We start from the raw sequence: 27,201 nt of genomic DNA on the forward strand, positions 1-27,201 counted from the left end.
TTGCTGTAACTACACTTATGCTTTCCTGTGCTTGTGTACATCATTAGCTCAAACGGCCCTCAGTGCTCTGCCTCACCTGCTCCCTACAGAGTGTCTTCAGCCAAACCAATGTCTCCTTTGCCAATCCACCTTGTTACTTAAACTCTTGGGGACACTTTCTCACTGAAATTCACCTTTCCAGTTTCTTTAACCCTTCTGACAAGTTCTCAAACCCAGTCCTGGCCTATTTCAAAGACACTGTGAAAGAATGTGGCTGTATGTTCCGTAAATGTCACTGTGTTGCATGACATGCTATTCTTATTTGCAACATCCTTTTTGTTTAGCTGCTGTACCTTTTTTCATTTAAATACCTAGGTGAGAAAAAGACTAGCCCCTACTACTTCCAAAGAAAAAACCTGCATTGCTCAGCCATGCACACCACCACAAGAAGAGTGGGGGCTCTAATACTGATTGATATATTGCCCTTCCTACACAACATTCAGCAGGACACATGCCTGGCAGCCAACAGTGAGGACCCCTGCCTGTCCTTGGGTTTTTCCCTGCCAGTGTCCTGTCCTGAAAGCAAGGACCACAGGGCTCTGTACCATGCTCTGCTGGGAAGCCCAGCTTCCTTGTGTATTTCTCCTATCACTACAGTATGGTGGTAAAGTTTTCAAACCTGCCTGTGCTTTTCACACGCTTTTATGGTGTGAAAGGGGGCCTTCAGGTCAAATACAGGACCAACACGTCCAAAAATATATTGCTTCAGCTTACTGTTCCATTTAGTGTGCTCAGTTTATGTTCCAGTAGTTGAATTCTCCAGTTAACTACTTTGTTTGCTTTTTTAATAAATCTTTTTGAATTCTGTTATCTCCTCATAGCGCTATCATAGTTACTGAGAGTTTTTCCTTTACACTTATATAAGGCTACTCCTCCTCCCTGCTGCCTTCCTCTTTGATCTCCTCTCAGATGTTAGAAATTATTGACTGCTCATGCTGTGTTGATTTTCCTGCTTGCCACTTGAATGAATTATCATTATTACGCAATTCCTCTAGAAACAGTCAAGTTAGAGGGTGAAGCTTCTCTGGATTGCTAAAGAGGCCAATGACTGCTTTTTGTTTTTATCTACTATGCACCTCTGAATCAAGTTTTGCACATGATGGAAAGGTAAATTCCACAAAACTCTAAGGCTGATGATCTAAAATACAATAAGACACTGGGCAAAAGCTTACTGAAAATCATTAGGAAACTCCTGCTGTTTTTAACCCTCACCCTTTTCCGTACTTGGTGTGGAATTCCAATATGACTCGGCATTCGGGTTATGTTAATAAAGGAAATATTGCTCGATCTACTATAAATTAGTAATGGGCCAAAGTAGGCAGCTGGGCTACTTCCACTGATTTCAAGGATTCCTTTAAGAGTACTCAAAGAGGCCCTTTGCTTTCATAAGACTGAGAACCAAATTTAAAGGAAATTATGTTATCAATATTTTAGTGGATATACTCCATTTTAATGGGATTTGTAAGATACAGTTTTGGCCCTAGATTAAAAATAAAACATGTCAGTTTGTTATTCCCACTGCTTTTTTGGCCAGTGTAATTTAAAAATAAAAATCACAATAAAATGTTTCTTGCATAATTCACGAATCTTATTTTACATCACTTAGACCCTTTTTTTTTTTTCCACCCCCTTATGGACATGGCTGTTTCTGTCAACAAACAGCAATCCTTGACTACTTTTATCCTGGATTCCTGTGGATCGCTAGATTATGATTTTTAAAATGTGGTTACTGGGGCAGTGCTCTGAGAGGGTTTACAAACAAGGATGCCCAAGCTTAGCAAAAAAAGTCCTCTGCCAGAATTTATGAGATTCCTTCAAAGTATATTTTTAACCCAGTTTTACGTCAACAATTTGAGTGCAGCAGTGTATGAGAGAGCAGTGGCAGCATAGCTTCTAATGTCTATGTTGTCATCCCACTTTTAATTTAAAAGCAAAGAGCCATGCTACCCTTTAAGATACAATTAAAACAGCAAATATGATTTGATTTATTAAAAGCTACTAATAAGTAAAGCTAGCCAGCTGGGCTCAATCTACAATGTGGAGAATGATGGATGAATTGATGGATTCATAGTTCACCTGACAACTAATCTGCACAGCAGCTATGGTGGTGGGTCTGTGGGAAGGGGTGAAATTGGGCACAAATCATCATCATCGTCATTTGTATGTCTCTGGCAGTTTTCAGTCCTCTATCTCACAGATCTTTGCAGATGCTTAATTAAGCCTCATGATATCCCCTTAAGGGAAGTCAATATTAGTTTACCTATAGGTAAACTGAGATACAGCAATGTGCAACTTGCTCAAGGTCATAGAGTGGGCCAGTGGCAAAGCCATGAATAAAACTCTCTAAATTTGACCCCAGCAGCCTGATTTAATTACAAAATGATGTTCGCCTTGTGTTACCAGTTCCACACTGGAAATAGCAGTGGCAGATGCTTTTGGGAAGGAAGCAAAATGTGGCAAAAGCAAGAGGTAACAAAGTAATAAAAAATCCCCAACAATACAGAACCTATGCTCAAAAAATCAATTGGAAAATTGCTCTCTAAATGTGGAAACAGGTCTACTGGGCATCTTTTGCTGAATAAATAAAATAGTTTCCTTTACTGAGGGGAGAATTCCATCATTTTACTTGCTCCCTAAACTACCACTCTCAACAACTAATTAATGTTAGTGGCTAGATAAGTAAACTAAACCATTGTGGTAGCATTTCTCAGATGTTTTGCATGTATGCAGACAGTGAAAAAAAACAGATGGAGAATACTATAATGAATTGAAATGTTCTATTTAAAAACTGTTTGTCAGCTGTAGTTAAGTTGACACTGTCATCATGGCAACAAATCACAACACTCTGCATGTTGTGCCTCCATGCTCAAGTCTGCTCCTCAGAGCTGAGCTGTTGGAAATTGGAAGTTCTTGAGCAGCCCAGTGAGTGGAACAACAAACAAGCAATCCCTGCCTCAGTTTTCTACTGTACTCGAACTGGAAGGAGAAAGGTCAACAGAGCACTTGGTTCTATAACAAACTGATGGTTACCTCTACCATGTTGCACCAGATTAAAAAAATAAATAAACCAATCTACATAAGCAAAACCCCTCAAAACTATACAAAGCAACATCGTGATTCAGGGTCCTGATAACAGGCTAATGTTTTTCAGCTCAAGGTCACTGGCTGAAGTCAAGTTTTCTCTTTATGTAACTCAAAGTCATTATAACCTCCTTTCAACTCCTAGTCTATACAAAACGCACTTTTGGTCCCCCTGCAGTTCCTAGTGGACTTGAATCCATGGATATTTAAAAAGTAAACATAATTTCAGCTGGCACTGCTTGGTATCTTTCTTGATATTCTCAGTGGAGGAGTGAGTGGGCACTGACACGGTGCTCCCTGAGCACCCCAGTACAGATCACCCCGTTTGAGGGGTGCCTGGCTGGGCTCTGATTCTGGCACAGTCCACTCCTATTATAGTTCAGGGGCTGCAGCTCTTAGTGCTGCCACTTTGATACTCCTCATTAATTTGCTTTGAGTTTTGGGGATTTTGTTGTCTATACATAAAAGGGAAAAATACACATTTTCATACTCATAATTCATTGCCCAAATCCAAAGCCAGTGAATCTGTAGTGGAGGAAAGAGCAAGTAATTTTACAAGATGACAAAGAATCAGACCTTTGAATCCTCCGTCTGTTTAACACCAGTTGAAGCCCAAGTGGGGATCTCAGCATCACCCATTTATAATTATGATTACACTACTATCCATTGTAGGCAGTAATAACATTTGCCAGGACTAAGATTTCTGTCATCTTCTCACAGAGTTTTTGAAACTAAGTCATGCTGCTAAAATAGCCTGCAATTCTTAACTACTCCAGATTAATTTAAATGGATTTGCATTTACATTTCCTTCACTTGTATTAGTTATGGCTATGCACAGTCAAAAGCAGTAATTAATAAAGAGAAAGAATGCAAAAGCCTGACTTTTCTTTACATCACTGGTAACTGGTTTGAATCTAATAGAACTAACACTTGCATAAAAGAGTGGAAAATGATAGGCAAATACATCTCAAACACTCTACTTGCTCTTAATTATTCCACTTTTTTAGGAGAGGTGAGAAAAATGTCTGCAGAACTGCCTACTCAATAGAGCATGAATAATGAAAATATCTCTACACAGCTTGCAACCTCCTATAATGATGGTTGTAGAGAAAGAATACATTATTAAACATTGTGGCAAATGCATAGGACAATTATATCTCAGTTTCTTATTTTGCTAGATTTATGTATTTAGTCAGTTGTGATCACAATTATTTGCAATACTTGTGGGCGCAGAATTGTTCTTTCTATTGTCTCAGTTTTTACACATGGAAGGATAGAGATTGTCACGAGGGAAAAATCAGACACTGGTTTTAGCAGCAAGGACTTGATTTATTATTGCTTCAAACAAGTTTCATGCATTAAAGATCCCTGTACAAAACATGACATGTTCTTTCTTTTAAAACAGCTACACACTTTAGGACAAGTGACATGATCCAAATGGTCTCAACTGACGTTGATGGCTATTCTAATGCAGCACAGAATGTCTCTCTGACTCAACGTGTTTAACATTTTTTTCAAACAGAGAGGAGAAGAATAAAGGGAAAAAATACTTAGTTAAAATGAAAGCTCTGTTCTGCAAAAATTTGGTTTTCATTGACTTTCTGTATTGACTGCTATCCCTTAGGCTAAAGAAAGTATTTCTACATACAGACATACACACACAACCCCTTTTATTCAGATGTGAATTTCAGCATTTGATAATCATCTGTTGAGGATCATATCTGAAATCCACTGATCTGAAGGGAAAACATTCCCTCATCATCACTTGCCTGTAGATCAGGTGCATACAAGTGTTAATTATTGGAAATAAATTACCAAGTAGCATCACTGAAGCAAAACCAGAAGCTGACATTTTTACCAGGAGAAAAAATGGGGCAAAGAAAGAGGAAGACTGATAGAACAGAAGGGACACAATTGTATCATACAGGGTACTGATAACATAGTATCTTCAACTGCTGTAACACAATTCATCTTCAGAAAATCCTAGTACTTCATATGGAATAGATAAGCACAATTTTAGATTTTGACATAGCTGAAATATTTTACAGCCAAGTACCCCCAAATGGCAATTAATTATGCAAAGTTAAAAAAAAAAAAAGAAATAAAGCTAGTTTATTATTTTACTCCCTTACAAATATATGGAACATATGAACCTTTTTTGGTTTATTTGTCATTTGTTGGGGTTTTTTTGGGGGGAGGGGAGGGTGGTAGTGGTGTGGGTTTTTTCTCCTCTATATGGAAGATTTTTCTTTTGTCATGAGTTATTGTCCACTATTACATGAAAAATTTTATGAAGTTTCTTTTGGATTCCACCAAAACAATGTGAAGGGTGACTATAAAACCAGATGAAGTCTGATCTGAAATATTCCTTTTTCAAGGGACAAAACATTATCCACAAATCATTGATTCAGCTCACACATCAGAATAACATGAAGACAGCAGGAATTATGTTATTCTGGATTTACATGGGTTTAAATGGAAAAAACCTCTATCCCTGAGGTTCCAAGGAGTCATAGACAACTTTCTTCCTTCATCATTTACCAGCCTAAATTCTCTTCTGCTTTCTTCCTACAGTTCCAGTCTTGTTAAGGCCCTCTCAAGGCTCTGATTTCCTCTTTGCTACCCACACACCAAATCCTTCCAGACATGAAAGGTTCCATGAATGCACTTCAGATACAACTGTTCCTTTAAGTCCACCATCTCCACTTCTTCATAAAAGAAACTATCTCAAAAAACAGCAGGCCCGAATGTCAATCATCACCTAAGAACTGCCATCAGTTGAACTATGCTGAATTATGTACACCAAAGCAAGACTACCCATTGACCAAAGCAGTCATTTTCAGCACTAATCTCAGCTCTTCAGTGTCCAGGTGGCCACCATGGCAGAGAGACCAACATCAGTCTCTACACAGGCACCTGCCCAGCAAGGACTGCAAGGAAAAAGTGGGCTCTGAAACATACCCACTCCCCAGTGAAGAAAGTCCAGTGAATTGAGCAATCATGTCACCAACCCCCTCACCATATGTAATGGCAAGTCACAACATATCAGACGATTTTAAACCACAGCAGATTTTTACGTTGATTTTGTTCTATCCCTGCACAGACAGCTTTTGTAAAGGAACATATCTAAAAAAAGGACTAATCACAACACAAAGTGAAAGCACCTAAACAGCACCTTCAGTATTATCCCAGTATCTCTTTTATTCACTTAAAAAAAAGTCAAAAAATTCAAACTGCAATTTCCCACCTTTAAGTGATCAAATCTGTTTGACAAGACACTGTGATTAAGAGCTGCTACACACTGACTGCTGCTTTGCATGCTTTCAGCGTTACCCTTGATCTCCATGTATCAACTGTACATGATTACCTAAATCTTCCATTTTGCATTATGGCCTGTGCCTATTTCTCGTAGGTTCATTGCTATCTTAAGATCATGTTGGAAAGATTATTTTTCCAAGAGCAAACTAACTTATTTTCTTATAGCACTCCTTTGAACAGATTCTTAAAGATTTCCCAGAATGCTTTGGTGTGAATGAGTTAAGTGATTCACAGCATTTACCTGTGGTTTTAGGAAAAAGACAGAAGAGCAGTACCTTTGATAGTAAGCTTACCCTGTATATAACTCCAGCAGATTTTCTACAGTTCACCTTATTTTCACACAACAGAACACTGAGATTACAGGTAGAGGTGTGAAGAAAGCTGAGACCATAGCCAAAATGTACTGCCAATATGAAAGAACTACAGCATTTCCCATATATAGCCAGTGATGTCTTGGCAAGTGAAAAATGTGGGCATTCAATTCCCCTCTTAAGTCACAACAGGTGGGTTTCCTCTAACTAGATGAGTGTGATGCCACCAAAGTTGCTCATCTACAATCTCTTTAAAGCTGACAGAGGGAGGCAGGTTGAATTTCTCTCTTCTAAAGTAGCCATCTGAAACAAAGAAGATGAATCCTACCCTAGAAGGCCCTGTTTCTTCCCACCAGCTATAAAGAGAGTTGAGGATGTGGAGCTCGGATATAGAAGTTTACACTAGAGATGTCTAAAGTTAGATGAAATGAATCTCATCGTAGGAGTTTTTCCAAGGACTTGAAAGAGGAGAGGATTTCATCAAAGAGCTATTTCAAGATAACTGTCATAATCAAAAAAAGAAATAATTCACTTAGTCATGGCTGGCTTTAAGTTGGGCTCGTTTCTCCTTAAGAAAATTGGTTTAAACACCACATTCAGAGTTATTTCCCTCTATCCGTTCGCAACAACACAGTAAGTGGGTCAGAAGAGAAGGTGAATATGAGGATCTTTCCTCTTTGTTTTTGATTTTACAAGTGAGTGGCTCTAGGGTCCCATTCACAGACCTATAATCTGCCTGACTCTACAGTGGTCCCTTTGTAAAAGCAAAGGGACTTCACCGGGACTCACCAACTGCACATATCTAAAATTATAATAATCCTTGTACCAAGGAATCTAGAATATCACCCAATAATATTTTTCTTCTCACTTACTTTTTCCTTCTGCAGCTCCCTGACATACTTCTAACAAGGTTGTTAGTGGGACAAACCATCTTTTTGCTTTTCCTACTATTTCAAAGGAGGGCAAAGAAAAAGGTGACTCTCCAATTTGTATTTGTTGTTGAGCCTCATTAAGCTTTAAGAAAACCTTTTTTATTAACCATAGTGTGTCCACTTTGTTTGGTGAACCTCACTGTGAACATTAAGTAGAAGGTCTTGCACACAACTGTCTGGGTACTATTGGTAATTATAGATAAAACTACAGAGACTGGAGACTAAGGGCACAGAGTAAGACAAAGTGCTTCCATAAAAATGCAGAGGGTGGTTTTTTTCTTGTAAGAAGTGGATTAAACATAGCTGAAGATATTCATACAGGTGTGGTTAGGCTCTAACTGCACTGGATTATACTGACATTTATTAATACAATTTAAAGACTTCAGTTAATAGGCTTGAACTCTCTTGGCTTTACACAGGGCATATAAGAGATTGACATACCAGCACAATAAATATTCTCAACTTTTCCATTTCCTTTCTTGACATTTCTCTTTGACCACTGTCAGGCTAACATTTGCATCTTGAGAGAAAGAAATAAAAAAAAATAAATTATACATGGCAAAGAATCCTCCACTTATTTATCTCTTGTTATTCTCTTACTGCTATTCTGTCCCTGTCATTGGAAGGCAGCGGCCAAAGAGGCCAAGCAGGTGCATTTCTGTGCGCAGCTGAAATGACGCTTCGCGCTGCCAACAAGTTATGATCAACGCTGCAGTCAACACAGTTTAAACTAGAAGACAAGAGCCTGGACAGACAGACTGACAGATGTGCTCTTTCAAACTTTCTTGCCTACCCTGAACCTCTTCCACCCTTCTCGTTTCTCTGGCAGGTAACTATTGACACACTTAATGTCAGGTAGGTATTTACGATGGGAGAAGAGCTATTTATCTGACGCACAGGTAAGAAAAGAGAAATTAGTCCAGACCTGAGAACAGAAAGGCAGAATAGAGGAGTTAAAAGTAATAAAAGAAATAGCCAAGACAAGGAAAGAGCTTATGTGTTCAAAGCAGTAAGAATTCATTATGCCAAAGTTACAGGTACACTTGTATAGCTCAACATTTTCTGACAGGGTAGGAGAAACATACACAGACACATAACCAGCCAAAATAGGTATAGGGTTTTTTTCTGTATCATCAGAGTGATGTAGAATAACTGGACAAACCAGAAAAATCTGACACATCAATTTGATGTAATAAAAATTAATTAAGTTAATATACAGTAATCATATGTGAAAAAATGGCCCAAAGCACAATTCAAGGACCACTTCTTGGTTGACTAGTTGCTTTTTTTTCTGTATATGGCAGGTATTTTTTAATGACACCCTTTAATAAAGTGCTAGTTTAAGGAATCAACAGAGATTCACTGGGTCAGATTTCACTTGTGTTTGCAAAAATCCAAACTACCCCACTATTATTTAAAAATAAAAAACAACCAACCAAAAAAAAAAACCACCAAAAAATCCAAGAAAATAAAAAAACCCCAAACCAAACCAAACCAGAAAAAGCCTGCAATTTTAACCAAGAGCCAGGTCTACTCCTCTATTCACAACATGAGGAATGAAAATCAATAACAGTGATATATATCCAGCATTTATGTCAGCATCCAACAGAATTCAAAAGTTTTCCATGTTTTCGGCAGCAACGAACCTGTTTTAGATGCATCAGCAGGCTGGGAGACTTCACCTAATGTCCAGTACTGTAGGTGTGAATACTCATGAAATAGAGCATCTGTTTATTCACAAGGCAAAAATTATGTAATTGTGCCACTGACCTTGGTAGATTCACCTCCCTTCAGGTTTCCAGTGAACTCAGATAAGTTGTTCTTTGGCCAAGAATGTTGCATCAGCCTTAGCATAAAGTTTTTCTGGTATCTTAGAAACTCTGGAGTCATGGTAGAACAGCATTTAGGTAATTTGGGGTTTTTTATGCAATTTAAGGAAAGTATAATTGAATCTCTGCCTCTTGCTTGCAGACTGTTTACTGGTGAAAATCACAACAACTGACACAGATACAAACTAATATCGTGAAATGGCTAAGTTTTAAGATAGCTAAGCTCATTTAGGAAAGCAAGTTGGAGCACTCTGAAGTCCTCAGGAATGAATCTCCTATTCCATGTATTTATGACACCTTCAAAGCATTCAATACTTGAGGGGAAAAAAAAGATTAAAAATATTGAAGTGTTCTGTGCAGAAATTAGCCTTCCATTCCTTTTGGCCAGCTACAAATTGTCAGTGTTCAAACCCCAGACACTATACCAATCCCCAATGCCTAGATGACATTCATCAAATAATTTCCTAATGAAATGTATTAGAAACCATTTAGAAAAAAACATATCTGTCTAATTTCCCAGAACAGACCAGAGGCTTAATTTTGTTCACAGCTACACTGGAGTAATTCTAGAATAACTTAATTAATGACATTGAATTACTCAAATTCTCACAGCAGCATATCTGGAAGGTGAATTTGGTTGTGGGGACAATGGATTACAAGGACTCAAGGTGCAAACTTCAAGCCCCAAATATCCATCTGACTTAAAACTGCTGTCTTGCTTCCTGAGCACTGCGCTGGGGTTTGCACAGAGACCACCAAAACAGATCTTTTTTTCTGTAATTTGTTGAGTTTGTGGGTATCATGTACGAATATCCATCTGCAAATATAGAGTAGCTCTGAAGTTGCTGCAAAGTACAGCAGTGTTGGGATGGAGGAGAAGTCAGCCCAAAGAGTCCCAAAAGGCTTCTTGACAGCTGCTTTCCGCGCAGAAGGAACAGGGCACAGCTTGCAGTCCAGCCCACGTGTTAAATGAGTTCCCAATGCACTGTCATTGTTATTAGCCAGGGGTAGATGGAAGGCTTCTAAGGGGACAAGCTTTAAAACACACTGCTGAATTATAAGACCAACCACCGATAAAGTAACATTTGCAAAAAACCACAGAGACAGAAAGTTTCAAGAAAAATCATCTCTCTCCTTCCTTGTACAGAGAAAAGAAAAGCTTCCATACATCATCGCCAGATCAGCAGTGATCAGACACATTTGTTTTTTAATGGACATTTTCCTTTTAGGAAAGATGTTTATAGATCAGTTAAAACAAAGTCATGAAGGATGTCTATCAGCTGGAAAGGATAAACACATGCAGTATAGTTTCTGCTAATCTGTGTAGAAAGGGAGTGGAAAATAATAGATATATTTAAATTTGTAGAGGTTTAGATATAATTATTTTTCATAGCACAATATAGTCTTTTGTCTTTGGAGCACAATGGGAAAAAAATGCAAGTCCCGTGTTAAAGGCAGGTTCCACAATAGGGAACTGACTTTGAATCCAGTCTGTCCTACATTTCATATGCACATTTCGGTCATAAAAATCTCATTTATATATCCTGTTCCTCTAATCTTGGCCATAATATACAAAAACCATTTGTAAGACCTATGCCAGGATACACACTATGGGTCTCAAGAGACCCTTTATTGTTCATGTATTGTCCTATAGATTTGGAAGTTAAGGTCTTTGTTCTATTCAGAAGGTCTCTTGACTAAACACATTTCTAAATCCATTCTACTTCTATTTTCAGGGAACCCCAAACCTTCCATACCTCATTTTCCCCCCCCCACCTAAAAGCTGATCAACTAGATCTTTACCTTTGGAGAAGTGCAGAGGGCAAAACAATGTGCAAGAGCTAACTAGGAAGCACAAAAAAGGTTAATAATTTTCCATTAAGAGAGCTGATGACAGCTCCTTAGAACGAGGGCCAGCATACTCTGAAATAGTCATGGACTGAATTTACTTGCTTGTAGTGCTATAATGGCCAAATTCTGCAACAAATTTTTTCCACATTTGGACTGGAATAAAATGCTAAATTATTGCATAGACATAAATCGGGAAAACAATCTTATATCCCACAATGTATCAGGTCATTAATATTTAACTTATATTAGAGGAAATATCAGCAAAATAAGCAAACCATGCCCTAGACTTTATCTTCTTTTCAGAAGCAGAAGTTGCATTACTGCAACTAGAACACAGGTTTAGACACAATATCCTGAGGGGACTTAAGGTCTTCTTCCTAATGTAGATTACAGACTAATACAGAGATCACCTTGTGGGTGCTTTGCTTCTCTTTTAAAGCCACAGGCTCCATTTCTCTTCGCTTTTGCAATCATTAGGCTGCAGCAGCTACAGCAAGCACTCATGTGGAAGCACTTTATTAGGAAAGCATGTGGGGTACTGTTATCTGCCGTTTCATGCAGCCTAACAGTTGGAAATGAGATTTTCCAGCAGCATGATATCTACCAGCTACCCACAGCCCACCTTGCAGAACTTCTCAGATCATATAATGAAAATCCCTGGACAAGTCAGTGGTCCAAGTTGTTTCCATACCTCCTAGCCTTCCTGTCTCTCAGACACATGTAAAAGTAGAGCTCTCATTTGAAACTGCTATTGTCTCTCTGTATTAATAGCTTCTTTTCCACATAAGACTAATAGTTTCCTTTGTACAGGCAGATTATACATCCACAAAAAAACCCCCACAAACAAAAGTACATTGGGGTTGCAATAAAGCTATATATGCAAGCTAATAAAAGCAGTCAGAGGTGGAAAAGTAAGGGACACAATGAAACACTTTCTGACACAGGTGCTTGCCCAGCCAGGAACCCATTAGCACCTTGTCACAAAAGCCCCTAAGCACACAAAAATATAAATTTGAAAGTCATAAAAACCAATGGACATACACAATTAAGTGACCAATGAAAACCTGTCATCTTCTCTGCCTCTTTGGAATATAGCCAGAAACAACTGGTGGGGAGGAAAAGATAATTTGGAAATACCTCAGCCTGAACTTTTAATGTTTACTGGCATGGAGGAAAAGTAAAAAAGAAAAAAAAAAAACCAAAACCAACCAACAACACACACAAAGACAGTATGTAGCAAAGGGTGGGGAAAAAGAAGAGTGGTTTATGGCAATATCTCCATTAATTTTATGAGACTTACAAAATTGGAAGCCTGGTAGTGACTACTGATTTAGTAGGATCTAGGGGCAAATATAGTAAGCACTTCCTGACATTTCCATACGGAGCAAGTTACAAAGCATCTGGCAAAGAACCAACATCTTTACCCTCACCATCTCCCATATCAGTTGTCCCAGCTTTCCCCAGCTCACTTCACCTTCTGTGGCTACAGCTACCATTGTCCAAGTAAGTTTTCTGTACCTTGGTTTTCCTATTCCCCCAGTCACTCCTCAACAAATCCCAAATCTCCTACCTTCAAATCCAAAGCCTCACCACAGCATGAAAACTACTTAGATCTTGGCTGTCAAACTTGACACGTAGTGAGCTTAAAGCTTTAGTCTAACTAAAAATCTGTTCTACTGGACTTCTGGAGTCAAACTTCTCTAGTCATAGTTCATAATCTTTGCATTCAATATTCATTCAAAATCTGTTTTAAACTTGTTCATCCTTTTTAGGATTCTAAGAGGAGTCCACCCATGTGTAACTTCATACCATAAGCCTTTAATTATGAAAAAGAAAGAACCCCACATGAGAAATCAACACACCCACTCTTACCAGCACACCTCTCCCCACCCTGTTTGTCTCGTTTATACATACTTCGGTGGGAAACTGTTAATTATCACCAATTATGGAGCAACTCTGCCCTCACTGTACAACCCCACCACATTAGAGATTGCATAAGCACTGTAAAATAAGATGGTCCCTGACATAAAGAGATTTTGGCAAGTTGGCCCTGGAGAGGACTCTCCAGGTATTTGCTGCCCAAGACACCTCTCTGGAATCCCTTTGCTGTTCACCATACAACAAATGGGAAAAACATCATGAGAAAACAGGCATCTAAAAGTAAATGTCAAACATACTTAGAAATACGTTTTGACACCAATTTTAAAATAAAAGTTTGGACCATCTCAGTGATTTTCATATGATCCACAGTTTCTTCCCTACATTGTTCACTGCACAGCCACTGCAAAGCACAAAAAGGCTCGGAAACCAGAACTGACAGGCACTTGGAAATACCCCTGTTTGCAGGGCTTAAGAGAATTAAGGGCCTGACTCTTCCACAGGCACAAATCAGAAATAAATACAAAGAGTCACCTGATGTTATGCTGCTGTGGGACACGTACGCAGCCGGGATGTTGTGCTTGCTTCAGTAGAATAACTTCAGTGACACGTGTGGATTGACATGCAAATAAACCTCTTGAAATTGCACCAAGAAAGGTGGAGAGAGAAAGACAATCTTGATTAAAATTTTTTGAAGGACACTACTATGAGGTGCTTAGTTATGATCAGCTCAACATAAATTATCATATAACCCATTTCCAATGAGAATGCAATATGAGCTAAATTTTACACTGATTTATAGCTTATGAAAGCTTCACTGAAAACCCTGCTTGTTTCACAAGTCCAGATCAGCAAAGAATTTAAGTTTGTTTTCTTTCATTAAACAGCTACGATTGCACATTACAAGTGGAAGGTCATAGAAATACAAGAAAAGGACTTTAAAAAAATTGATCCCACGTAAAGAAAAGATTAAAGCCCTGTGCAAAGCCCTCAACCTGTGTTCAGCTTCCCTTGAATCAACTGCAATGATTCCACCATTTCAAAGATGATGGTGATGTAGATTTTGACAAAAAATATGATAATACAAGTTATGTCTGAAGTGTCTGTCTTATATTTGCAGACTCTTGACTCCTCTTATCAGACAAAAAGCCTCTACCTGCATCAAGTCACCATTTAGTTTGGCAATCTGCAAAGAGCAGGTGGTGGCCTACCTTAGACAGCAATGAAAAATGCCTTTTCTCTTCCTTTTCTAACCTGCTTCAGAAACGCTGTGAAATCTCCTGCTAAAACCCACACAGACTCTAGCAGAGTCCACGTTCTGGTCACAGTTGCAGTGTACAGCCAGAGAAACAGCAGAAAGTTTGATTTATTTGACTAGTGTAAATGAGATCAGAGTCAAAGCTCACAGCTGAGGCTGTATGACAAGACTAGCAACTTGCAAAATTGATCATTACAAGGCTGTCCCATACAAAACAACAGTCACACATGGGTATTCAGATATTTGAAGAGATTTGGGGTTTGTCTGTAGATTTGGGGGGTTTTCTTAATTATTATTATATGTCATTAATCTGTTCAGACATTATCTCCCTTTAATTTTCCTTGTTGCTTTTAATAGTGTATTTCAGGATATCAGCAAAGTATCTCTCCTCTTTCGTATTAGCTCCACTCATGCAATTCTTACAGCTCAAAGACTTGTGTGATTAATAGCTCTGCCAGCAATTCCTATTTAAAAACTTCCTATTTTATCTCTTTTTACCCTGTCCCTGATTTTCCTCTACTTGCTGTACAGAATACCCACTGCCAGTGCCTTCATGCAACCCAAAACTCTGCAGCTTTATTTCTCGCTGTTCCTTTTCCACTTGAAGATGGTCCTGTCGATTTTGTTTGACTGGATAATAACCAAGCAATTTAAAAGCACAGTCCTACAAGTAGCTGAGTGCCCACTATTGATGTAAGCAGAAAACAGTAATTTAGCACCTTTGAACGAGCTCAGCACCTTGCAGGATGGTATCAATGTGTTTCAGCTTGCTAAGCCATGTTTTGCCCGCGCCGCTGTTCCTCACTCAGAAGTCAGCATTACCTTCTAGTCTTGGATTTCAAGAAAACAGAGAAAGGTATTTAAACAAGATCACACAGGATGTGTCACTGAGCAGGCAGGGCAGGGTTCTTCTTGCAAGCCTCCCAGGCGATCACTGGAAGTTATATTCTCAAAATTATTCTGTCATCCCCTTGACAATTTAATTATTTTATTTTTTTATTATATATCTAATGTTTCTAGGCTCTGTTTAGGTAGCCATGTCTTCTCAATATCTCATTCAGGTGTAGCACAGAAAAGTCTAACAAACCTGGGCTGGCAGCCAAGCTTGCCAGTGACTGACGCTCGCTTAACTGAGCAAAGATTTGCTCTGCTCCAAGCAGGAACCTGACTACAGAAGGACCAGCAGTGACAGCGAGGGTGCAGGCTTGCATCCTAACAGTGCTGTTTCCAGCTTGTGCTCAGGCAAGTGGAACCAGCACTTAAGATGAATGCTAAAAGGCTCCAATCTTCTGCTTCTTTCCAATTCACTTCCTGTATAAGCCCAGGACTTTTTAGTAAGAGCGGCACATTAGGGTAGTTACATTGCTAATCCAGGCATAATTTTAAGCTCAATGAAAGGTGATTTAAATGTTGAAGGAGAAGGAAAGTAAAGGGAGACATAGAAGAGAGGATGTGGAGAGGAATGAATTGCTTAGAATACATTTTAAAAAATGTATTCTTGCCGGTAAATGATAGAAATAAATCAGTAGTATGAAGTCACTGGTAGTTGGATCTAAAACAGAGTTTATTACCATTTGATAAGGGGCCAACATAAAGCATAAGCAAAACTAATAAAAATATAGCTTCCATGAGCAAATAGAATGTTCAGCTGTCAGAACAAAGTCTTTGATTTAAATGAAATTACACTTCTTCAAACACAAACTACACCAAATTTATCAAAATCTCTGCCCCAAAGGTTTTACTATCTAACCAGTCAGTGTGGGAGTGTGGGGGTGTTAACAGAAACAAAAATGTGTAAATGAAGTCTGTACCCAGACTTACCTACATGTCCTTGTCTCACTTCAAAAGAAATACCTCTTTTTCCATGGAGAGCAATTGAGGAACTGTGGCTTTCATGTAAACAATTTCATTATTATTAAGAATTGACCTTCAATGTCTCTCTGTATTTTTTGTTTGGTTGGTTGGGTTTTTCAAATATACTTTTTTTTTTTAAGTAACAAAAGATTTTGTTGAATGAAGGTAGTTAAAAGAGGTAAAATGCTCTGATGGTCCTTCAGTTTGAACTCAGGTGGACTACAGAGCTGTAGAAATGAAGGCAGAGTTGGTCTCATGCATATGATTTCATCAACATTCAGACAGTTTTGGAATCCAGTCTCTGACGCTTTTCAGTCTTTGAAAAGTTGCTAACTATGATCCTATTTATCAAACATACTAGCAGTGTACTGGTCATTGAACATACTATTACATATCTAGTGGCCTGATGTCGGGTTTGACATGAAAGAAACACTATACCAAGCTGTGAACAGCAATGAAGTTAGCCTAGCCTGTGGACCGAGATAACCCCTTAAACGTTTCATCTCTTAAAACTTTGGTTTACATTTCAATTAGCCACAAGGGAAATTCATTTGGCCATGTCAATCTACAGATGGCATAGCTTGATCATAAAAATCATCACAGAGCTAAGTACAATAGGTAATCTCAACAGCAGGTAAAGATGCTCTAAATTACAAATGCGTGGGTGGGTTATGTATCTCTGCTATCTCTTTTCAGTAATCCTTCCACTAAGCATCACTTCTTTTTTTTTTTTTCATACATTATTCTTAAGTGAATATAAAAGCGAAAACAAAAATAGCCCAACCAACGTATACTAAGAAATAAACATTAGTGGGAATGGGCAGGAAAAGTAAGATTGAAAGTGAAGCCTTCTCAAAGAAAGACTTCATAGTCCATAAACATAGCATCATAGCATCATTTAGGTTGGAAAAGATCTCTAAGATTTAGTCCAACCATAAACTCAGTAATTCCAAGTCCACCAGTAAACCATGTCCTTCAGTGCCACAACAACTAAGAGATGCTGTGACCAGATCTCTGCTTTGTCTTTCAGGAGACACAAACCCAAAGATCACAAAAAACTTTTGCACTGTTAATATTAAAATGGCTTTTTTTTTTTTTTTTTTTTTAGTTCCCCCCTTCCTCTCTCTGGGATTTTTTGAACCTAGATCTTATAATTGAAAGCCAGTGGATTAAGCATAACACATCAAACCACTGTTAACACCCAGTCTCCCGCAAGGCTGAATCCTAACAACTCTGTTTTCTGCCTACAGTATGTGCAAGCAAGTGGAACCACCACATGCACTGCATGCTAAAGGCCACAGCCTTTGTCTTCTCCAAGTTCTGTCTATTTCAGAGGCTAACATGCTGCAATTAGTCTAATTAATGTGAAACAATGAGCTGTGTTACCACTTATCAAATTGATTGTTCCCCTATCAAAACAAAACAGGCTGGCTTTTTGATGTAATTTCAAGAGATGATTTGAAATGTCATGTTGCTGCAAGCCAATTACCTTATGACTGGAGTCACGGTCAACAGAATACATAATTAGCACGAGTTTGGGAAGGCTGCTTACTGCTAGTATGCTAATTAACTGTCTTTTGTCATAAAACAAAAAGGTTGTAGCTAGGGTTGTGAAATAGGTCTTTTTTATTTACATTTCTTTGTGCTTATCAATGTGAGGCATGACAATGCAAAAGAATGGAAAATTTTAATTCCACTACTTCAAATTAATACTGAGCCGCAAGGTCAGGCACAGCGATGGACTACAAGCAACACTCAGCTCCTCGGTGTGCGACACGTGGGCTGCACCCTCTGCCCAGAACATGCCAAAGTTACACATCATGTGACTCTCATACCAAAGAGGCACCGAGGAGCACCTACGAGACAACTAATAGGCATGAGATGGGCTCCAGATGCTCCTTTCCAGAAAGAAGGAGAGTGTCAGTGACAGCCCAAGTATGCTGGCTGCTGTCCTACCAACCCCCAAGCTGCTCCACCACACCTCTTCAAGACTGCCCTCTAAAAAGCTGAAAAAAACCAAACTATAAGCAAGTGGCATTATCACTTCTGTTTCAGTGTGGTGCTCACAGAACACTTAACAAGGGCGTGCAGGATAGCAAACGCACCCTGCCTGTAAGTAAAAAGCTTCATAACTCAGGTGCTGCCACCTCCTTTGTGTTGCCTCATTTGTGTGATAAATTTTGTATTCATTAAAGATCTGATCCTGCACAGTGCTGGGTGCCCTCTATACCTATAGGTTTCAGGGGAAGCTGAGGAGTTCATTACTTTGCAGGATAAAGATCTACCAGAAAGAATCCAAACTTAAAAGCTGGCTGTCAGCAGCTCCCACTCTGCCCTCCCTCATCCCAGTGCTGCTCCATGCGCCACCAAACAAGGGAAACAGAGGGCAGAAATTAGCTTAGTGAATCATCGTTGATTCCTATCAATTTAAATTCTGGTTTTCTTTTTCCTGCCTATAATTCAGCATTTTGTCTAAGGTTTTGCTTGGCCTGAGCAACTCCCGAGAGCAAGGTCTGGAATCACTGGAAGTTTTAATGATGTTATTTTGCTAACAGATGCTGACTTATAAATCCTCCTATTTGTCGTAAAAACAATTTTGTTTCTCTGTGCATGCTTGGTTTGAACCACTATAGAGATAATTCTTGTGCTTCTTGATAGCCATTAAAAGCAAGAGAGACGTGCAAATGATTCTCTTTTAGAGAAAAGAAATTAAGCATTCAAAACCTAGATCAAAAAGTTATCAAGCTTGCCTTTTCTGAGGACTTTGTTTAAATTCAAACTCAGTCTACTCCAGGTTTGCACAAAGAATCGTAAAGTTTCAAGTCCAGAAATTGCATAGAGTGGATCATCTTTAAAATCATTATATGAAATCAGTAGGCATTCCTAAATTATTTTCCTGATTTCTCTCTTTCAATCCAAGCTCAACTCAAAGTGTAATGAAACAAGGCATGTGTGTAGGAAGGCTAAATTTTTATCTTAAATTATGAAACCTATAACGAACAGGAAAACACTCATTTCTTCTGGTGCTGTCATTTACTAGAATCAACATCATCCTTCCTGTCTTTATTCAGCAGAGAAAACAGAGCTAATCCCAATTTCTAAAGAGCTGGCTAATAAAGGAGTCAAGGGATCATTAGTCTAATTAACTCATTCCTGTTTTCAGTTTACATTTCATTATGCTATTACACTCTTTGAAATGTCAATTTTTAAATACCATAGAAAACTGTTTAACATATAGACATTATGTTCAACAAATCTAGGGACATATAGAACACAGTTACTCAATATTAGTAAATTAATAGTATCCGGGTATGCAACTAAACATCTCCCAGCCAAACCATTATTGTAAACCTCATTTATTGATATAAAAATCAGGGAAATATTTCAGTGACATTTGGCCCCTTGCTTAATAGTGATGCTTTTATTACCTGAGTATTTTGTAATTCTCAGGTAGATGTCCTTGCATCCACTTTTGGTAACTAGACCATTTTATTCTGAACAAAAATAAATCAGGATACTAAGCTACAACTTCCTGCCAGGTTTCTTTTTTTCTTCTTTCTATTGGGTGTCTTCCTATAATGAGTCACTTACTTCACTTTAAGTCAATTTTTAAATTGATTTAATGAGTCATCAAGTCATTTACTGTCTTTTAAGTCAATTTTTAAATAAACACAACTTCTGTTAAATTGATGGTAACTTCTGTAATCAGCTGTTTGGAAACAATCGACCTCAGTTAACAGCACAGGTTTTACTGCTATGCTTGTACAGACAAGTACACGTTTCATAAAACAAAGTAATGATATAGATGAACTATTACATAATAATATGTTTGCACACAAAAGCAAATAGGAAGAAAGCAAGCCTGTAGGCACACACACCAACACACGTTTGCGTCTCTGTACCTCTGAACATCTCACCCTCACTGGCTTCCTGGGGAGCAAAAGGCTTTGCTTAGGATTCAATACAGTAAACCAGTAAACGTGTGTAATACTACATGTGACTTGCCCCCGAACTTCTCTTGAATTGTTCACATGTTTAAATTAGACGTATATCACAAACTGTTGGACCTCAGCCTGAGGTATGGAGACATCTAGCCAATGTGCTTCTTCATACTGAAATATCTACAGGATTTCAGGATCCCTGAGCAACTGAGATGGTCACAACTGGCACTATCTCCTTGGTATCCTCTTTTCTAAGTGCCCCATGCTGAGATGCCCCCTCTACCGGCCTGGGTTTCCTCCAAAGAAGTCTTTTCTCCCATGAATTTGCACAATACTTAGACTGACTATCATCTTAGTGGCTGACAGAATCAGGCTCTATGTGCCAGAGTACACCCGTAACACTCTCCCAGTGAAAATGCAGACATCGTGATTCTTTTGTATGTATTTTAAGGGATGCTAATGATTGCTTGTGCTGACTCCAACTCATGGGCAAAATGAAGACAGACACACTGAAATGGGAATGAAGCATGACAGCAGCTCTTACATAAATATGATCCAGGCAACAATTATATCTGCTACAGCATGGGCCCAGTTATTAGTCATGCTGGATAATAGGTAAAGAGATCTGATCCTTATGTACGTGTGAGTCTTTTCTTGAGTGCCTGAGATTCATCAACCCCCTTTTTAAAACCTTCTGATGTCATCTAGACCGTACTTACAGCAAAAAGCTAATTCCCTGGTTATTTTAATTTCTTAGAACTGGAATTTTGTCTTCTGAATAGCCAGGACCCTGGTGAGACCTCTACAGCATCTATTACAACATTCTCTAATTGTGACAGTGTACTAATATAAGTTCAGGTCTTCTGTACTGTAGATGCTACAGAAATGATGAAAAGTTAGCTTTAACATCCACCTGGTTCAGTCTATTGTAGGAAAAAAATCTTTGCTGATTCCTAGCATAGATACCCCATTGGCTGAAGGAAATCACACAGTTACTCACAGTCAGTGTTTTTATGTAGTTGTCCCTGCACTGTGGGAGGGAGGAGGGTGCAGTTTTAAGCACACAAGTTTGAAAAGTATGTCTGAGAATAGGAGTTTACATTAGAAATCTCTCACCTGGTCAGACACATGACTGCACCTCAGGATGAGATGGAGATTAACAGATGTTTATCAAAACTTGAAACTGAGGGGAAATTTGAGCAGTGGCAACCATATGTTATGGAATCTGTGCAATGGGTTTCTAGGATAACAATACAGGGACCCCAGATCTGCAGGAAGCAAAGAGTATGTTACCATTCTGCTTATTGTCACCAGCAATAATACACGTGGGGAGAAGAAGTGCCTTTAAAAAGATGTAAGGGGAGACCATGAGTGCAGTAGATAAATAATTTTAATGGCTTAACAAGGATTAAACCACATCCACTAATCAATGTACTTTGAGAAGGTTAATGAAAAATAACATATCTATCTGTTCAAAACATAATACATATATCTTTAATATCTTCTCTGCTTTAGAAGGATTGACTCCAGATAGGAACTGTGGCTAACAAGGTACCTGATAAAGCTCCTGCAATAAGAGGTGAGCATTAGCTCTCATTAATTCATGTTCTCAGTGTTACTTGGCATCATGGGCTGACCTGATGTGATCTAACAGGATGTGGCATGCCAGAATGCATCACAACATGTTTGGAATTGTAAAAGCACACAGACCCTCACTAACTAAACTTCCCTGCAGCCCCTGGTATGGAGTTCAGCATTCCTGATCAGGCACTGTCTTAGCTTTATGATGAATGTGTTATACCTCCCACTGGTTGTTCAGTGAGTATCTTCTCTTGTCTATTTTCTAAACCAGCCAAAGCGGGTCATTGTACCTTCATTTAGAAACAAAAGCACAGAATGATGCTTAAAGCTTTGACTTACTGGGGTCTTTTATTTTCTTTCCCTCTGTGTGTTTCTACCTGGTATCACCAAAATCTAGCATTGCCAAGAGAAGACCAAGTGATTAGGAGATACTGTTATTTTAACAAATCCCTTAAAAAAAATAAATAAAACAATTGTACTTGAAACAAGCCTGAAACATAAGAGCAAAAGAGAGTACAAAAGAAAGAGCTATGGCATCATATGCCCCATCTAACAAGGTATTGAGCACCGAAGCCCAGGGGACTCTTGGTACTCTCGCTGTGAAGATTAGACAAGAGCACTCGCGCAGGACACAGCAGGAATATGAAGGGACATGAAGTGAGCAATCCCAGCAGACAGCCTGTTGAAATGTCAGTCAGGCACTCTGCTTCCACCACCTTTCACAGAGCTAAACATCTCTTTATGTCAGAACAAATTGGGCAATCCTCAAATCTTTTTTTCCTCTCCCCTGACTTCAATGCGGCGACGAGCACTGGGAAGGAGAGCGGGAGGGAGCGCGTACAGACAGTTCACTTCAGTTCACATGAAAGCGCCCTGACACGCTACAAGACTGAATACTGATATTGGCAACTCTTACAATCTTATCAGAGAGGCAGGAGCAGCAGCCGCCGCTGTGCTGCAGACCTTCCCCCTTTCCAATTACACTGGGTGGCTGTTCCTTTCCCAAGCATCCTGAAATGTCCTTTGAAAGTAAACTCCTGGGCTTGATCAAAGGCCACAAAAGCAAACATGTCATTTCTTTACTTACAAGCATATTTACTTTTGTCATCTTTTTCTTGTTTTTACTCCTACCTTCCCTCGTTAGTCCATTAAGGAAGACTCATTTTAACCAACTTCTAGCACAGTGCTCAAATACAGACTGGTGAGTAACAGTAATCTTATTTTAAATGATTTTGTTTCACTTGCAAAATTCTATACAGGGTATTTGGTTGGGGGTTTTGACTACAAAAGCATACACAGAAGTTATTTTTGTAGCATGACAACAATGAAGAAACCTTCCCACTGACTTCTGTGAATGTTAGAGAGGTTTTAGTATGATTGTATAGACACGTGAATTAATGCGATTGATTTTTTTTATTTGAGTCAACACATAAAACATTGCCTTAAAAATGATCAGCCAATTTTCATTCTTTTAAAAAAAAGCATACGAAAACAGAAAACTTAACCCAGACACGAAGAACTCTGTGAAAGTCTTTTCCAAGAACAGCAAGATTAAGCTGCTAGTCCTGCTTTAGGTTATAAAGGTGCTGAATAATAATAATAAATTTTTTTCTAAATTAAGTACCTATCTGAGAAAACCCCAAACAGCCCACACCCTCCAACCACTGTAAAAATCCCTCCCCCCACCAAATAATCCTGCGGTTTAAAAAAAAAGGAAAGTGAATATTCAGTAAGAAAATATTAAGAATTAGCCACTGTCACGCCTGGCCACCTACTCTTCAGATCAGAGGTTTATTGTAGTCATGATCATTTGTACAGAATGATCAATTTCTAAGACTTTATTCTGGATAATATTTTCTAAAAGTTGCCTAAAATTTTGAATATTAATTGATTGAAGTTAAAGATCAGCTGCTTTTCATTACAATTTTAAGTTTCTATTTTTGATATTCAGGGAGGTAAATGCCTGTGTGTATGGCACAGACATTACCGGACCATTTTTTGCCCATTACCACCATGAAAAGGAGCCCTACTAGAACAAACTGTGCAGCATTTCTGGCATTTGTTAAAGGAAGAAAGCTTTACAAGAAAAAAGAAATACTACTGATTTTTACAGGTGTTTAATAAAGATAAGCTGAAAAAAGGGTTCCTATTTTAAGCTTGGTGATAGCTAAAAATGCATTCAAATATGTTCAAAAGCAATCTGAAGTCTCCTAAAAATGGGTGTTTAAAAGTATTCAAGAAAACAGTAAAAATGCAAATATTTGTCACATTATTGTAGGATATGGGACAAAAATGCTCATAAATTCAAAGAACTCTGCTGAGGCAAACTGCATTTCATTTAAATATGACATTATTTGGGAGTCATTAAAACAGGAATAATGTTTATCCGTTGCATTTTAAAGGTTACTGTGAGAAAACAGAGAAAGTTTGCCCACATTAGAATGAGTGGTGCAAGGGACTGTGAGCATAACACCCTTAATTTCAGTTGTTGTAGCTGTGCTATGAGGAATAAAAAGACTTAATGTAATTGATAATTCACTACTATAGAAATACTCAGTAAAAATAATGAGGAAGTATCAGTATTTTCAAGACTCTTAGTCTGATATTCTAACATACTTCATACATACGAGACAGATTAGAAAAAAAAACTTAAAAAGAAAAGGGTGCCAATAGTGACTCGACTGCTGACTTTCTACTTCGAAATGTGTTAAATCCCAAAACAGAAGAAAATATACAGTGCCTCGTGATTACTACAAACTATATACAATGGCTGTCATCCCTCTATTCAAATATCTTTCCTGATTTTTTTTTGAATAAACCCACCTAATGAGACACTTAGGCTACACAGAAGTAGGCTAATGTATTGGTTTTCATATTAAGAGCCTAATTATCACAATTAAAAGCATCTAACCTTGCTGAAGAGAGATGGCTTCTAGCTATAGCCATGAAAAACCTTCGGCAACATGAGTTGAAAAACTTCTGTTTACATAAACTTACATAAGTCTGTCTATACTCACTTCTAAAAAACACAGTGAAATAATGCTAAAAGACCCCCAAAACTCTAGAGTTTTGATCTTGAACTTTTTAAACTGTTCCCTGCAGTAATCTGCAGCATTAATTGCTGGTTATTCGTACATGGGAATCAAGATGTAGATGCATGCAGATGCCTTGATTACGCAGACATTTAGTCAGTGGCTTTACTACTGTGAGTAGTTTTTAGCGAAGCAATCAAATTAAGCATCCCATTAAATATCTGATGTAGGTAAATTAGCTCCCACGTCTTAAAACTTGATCCATCTTGCATTCCTCCACCTATTAGATTCATTTGTATTTGTAAAAATCAATCAGTTGCCTTAGTCCCGCCTTAGTTCTGCCAATGAATTTAAATGCATCACATATAGCACTTCTATGCAGTTTAAATTCAGCTATGAAGACCCATTATGGGTCTGAGTTAAAATAATTCTGCACTACATGCCATTAAACAGTGGCTCTCCTGAAAGTGATGCCAATCACCTGGACTGCTCATGAACTGGTCTCTCTTCCAGCCCATTTTATGTGTTTCCTTCCAGCCATGTGGTCTGAGGGGATGGGGAAAGGGGTTGGGATGTTACACTGCCTCTTACTAACAAGGCAAAAGTTCTCAGACACACTTATGTTGATCCCCCAGACAACACTGGTGACACCACCTCTGTCGGCAGCTGTGGTCAAGCAGGGTTTTGAGAAGGACACAGCAAAATGCTCACCAGCCAGGCACTGTTCTCACCTTGTGCCTTTGGTCATAGTTCAGCACGACTGCGATTCAAAATGCTTCTATTTAATGTCTTTTTTTTTTTGTTTCTGGTCATAGTACAATCAGCACCACAGTACTTTCTCACCCCTCAGACTAAACATGGGGCTTTTTCTGAAGTTGTTTTGAATAGACACCGGAATAATGCCAAGCAGGCTTTCACCAAAGCCCTCTGTGACTGGCCCAATTTGCAGCGCACCACATAGTACACTGTCTCCCAAAACTTTCCTGTAGCCTACACCAATCTGTATTCACGTTATTTTCTTTGAGCTTGAAATTGATTTCTGATGTTCTCTCTGAAGGCTAGCAATTTCCATAACTTGCCATTATTCCTGTATCATACACTACTCCCTGTCAGGGGCTAACCACAGATGCGGTCCGGCGCAAGCTTAACTTTAAGCACAAGAGGTCCTATGAGACATCTCTGCTACTGCTCACATGCAGTATTAAGCATATGCTTATTTACAATACCTTGCAATAGCCTATATTCCTAATACAGCTTCTTGAAGCTATATAGAAGTGGACACACAATAACTGCAAGCAGAACTTGGCTTATTGTCTCCACAGTTCTGTGCTAATATACCAGTGTCTCAAGACATCACTTTCATAACAAGGAGGAGATTTAATTTCTGTGGATTTATATAAAAAGCAATTTGGAAACTTTGCAACAATGACACTGCTTCCTATAAATGCCAAATTAGTAGAAACATCATAAGAGGAAAACACAGCACATTGACAATATAATTTTTTCTAACTTAAGAACCAGTATTATTCAAAGACATTATACTGCTAAGTATCCAAATAATTCATTCATTTTAAGAATCGAAAGCATAATATTATTTTGTTAAATTAAGCTCTTTCTTTCTCAAATCCCTCTTTTCCACTTAAACTGAGGGAATAAAGGCATCAGAAAACATATCTGCGTGAGGCTTTTAGTCTCCGTTTTCAGGGGCTGCTCTGCTCTGGTTGAGGTGTGCACTTCCCTTTTTGCGGATTAGCAAAAAGTAAAAGTAACTGCAATAATAATTATAAATCTCTGCTTTGGATGACAAAACAAGCCTCAGGTATCATCATCTCATTCCTACCTTCCATTGCTAGCAGGAAGAAGAAGGTTGGCAAAGGAAAATATTGCTTACCTCTAACTTATTGGCATCACTGTAATGTAGTCTCTCCAGCTAAAAAGAAATTGTTATAACTGAGAGTGACTGTTTAAAATGATATCAAAGATCAAAATTTCTGACTATGGTAGCTTGAGGTGGGGGGAGAGGGGGCTGGCAGCATGGTTTTAAGCATAACCTATTAATTGATGAACATCAGGACTTTGTGGTCATTTAACACTCCCTATAAATGAAGACTTGATAACAGTTATTGATCTCAGTTTTCCTGGAAGAGGATCCCCGGGCTCAGCAGTGAGCAGTTTTGCTTCTCTCAGTTCATAAATACAAGAATAGAGCTATTGCTCAAATGCCACCCTAACTGCCTAAAATGAAATAAAAGTAAATTTCAGTGCACTGTGGAAAGCAATACAGGTGTATTTCCAC

General features: G+C 38.5%; 1 protein-coding gene across 31 annotated transcripts in view; it reads right to left on the bottom strand.

The window, feature by feature from the left end:
• ESRRG (estrogen related receptor gamma) overlaps positions 1–27,201 on the bottom strand; it is a 379,094-nt gene that overhangs the window by 196,510 nt on the left and 155,383 nt on the right. Inside the window, exon 1 of one of the 31 annotated variants that reach the window (XM_051782975.1) lies at positions 26,797–26,817. The exons of 29 other annotated variants lie outside the window; for them this stretch is intronic. The gene's annotated coding sequence lies outside the window, so the exon portion shown is untranslated. Of the gene's footprint in view, positions 1–13,773; positions 14,510–26,796; positions 26,818–27,201 lie in introns of those variants that run through there. One more of the 31 variants, XM_051782976.1, reaches the window with a different exon arrangement.

Source organism: Manacus candei, unplaced genomic scaffold (genome assembly GCF_025592945.1).
Source record: "Manacus candei isolate 608988 ecotype Guabito, Panama unplaced genomic scaffold, ASM2559294v1 h1tg000017l, whole genome shotgun sequence".
In the NCBI taxonomy this organism is placed as follows: Eukaryota; Metazoa; Chordata; class Aves; order Passeriformes; family Pipridae; genus Manacus; species Manacus candei.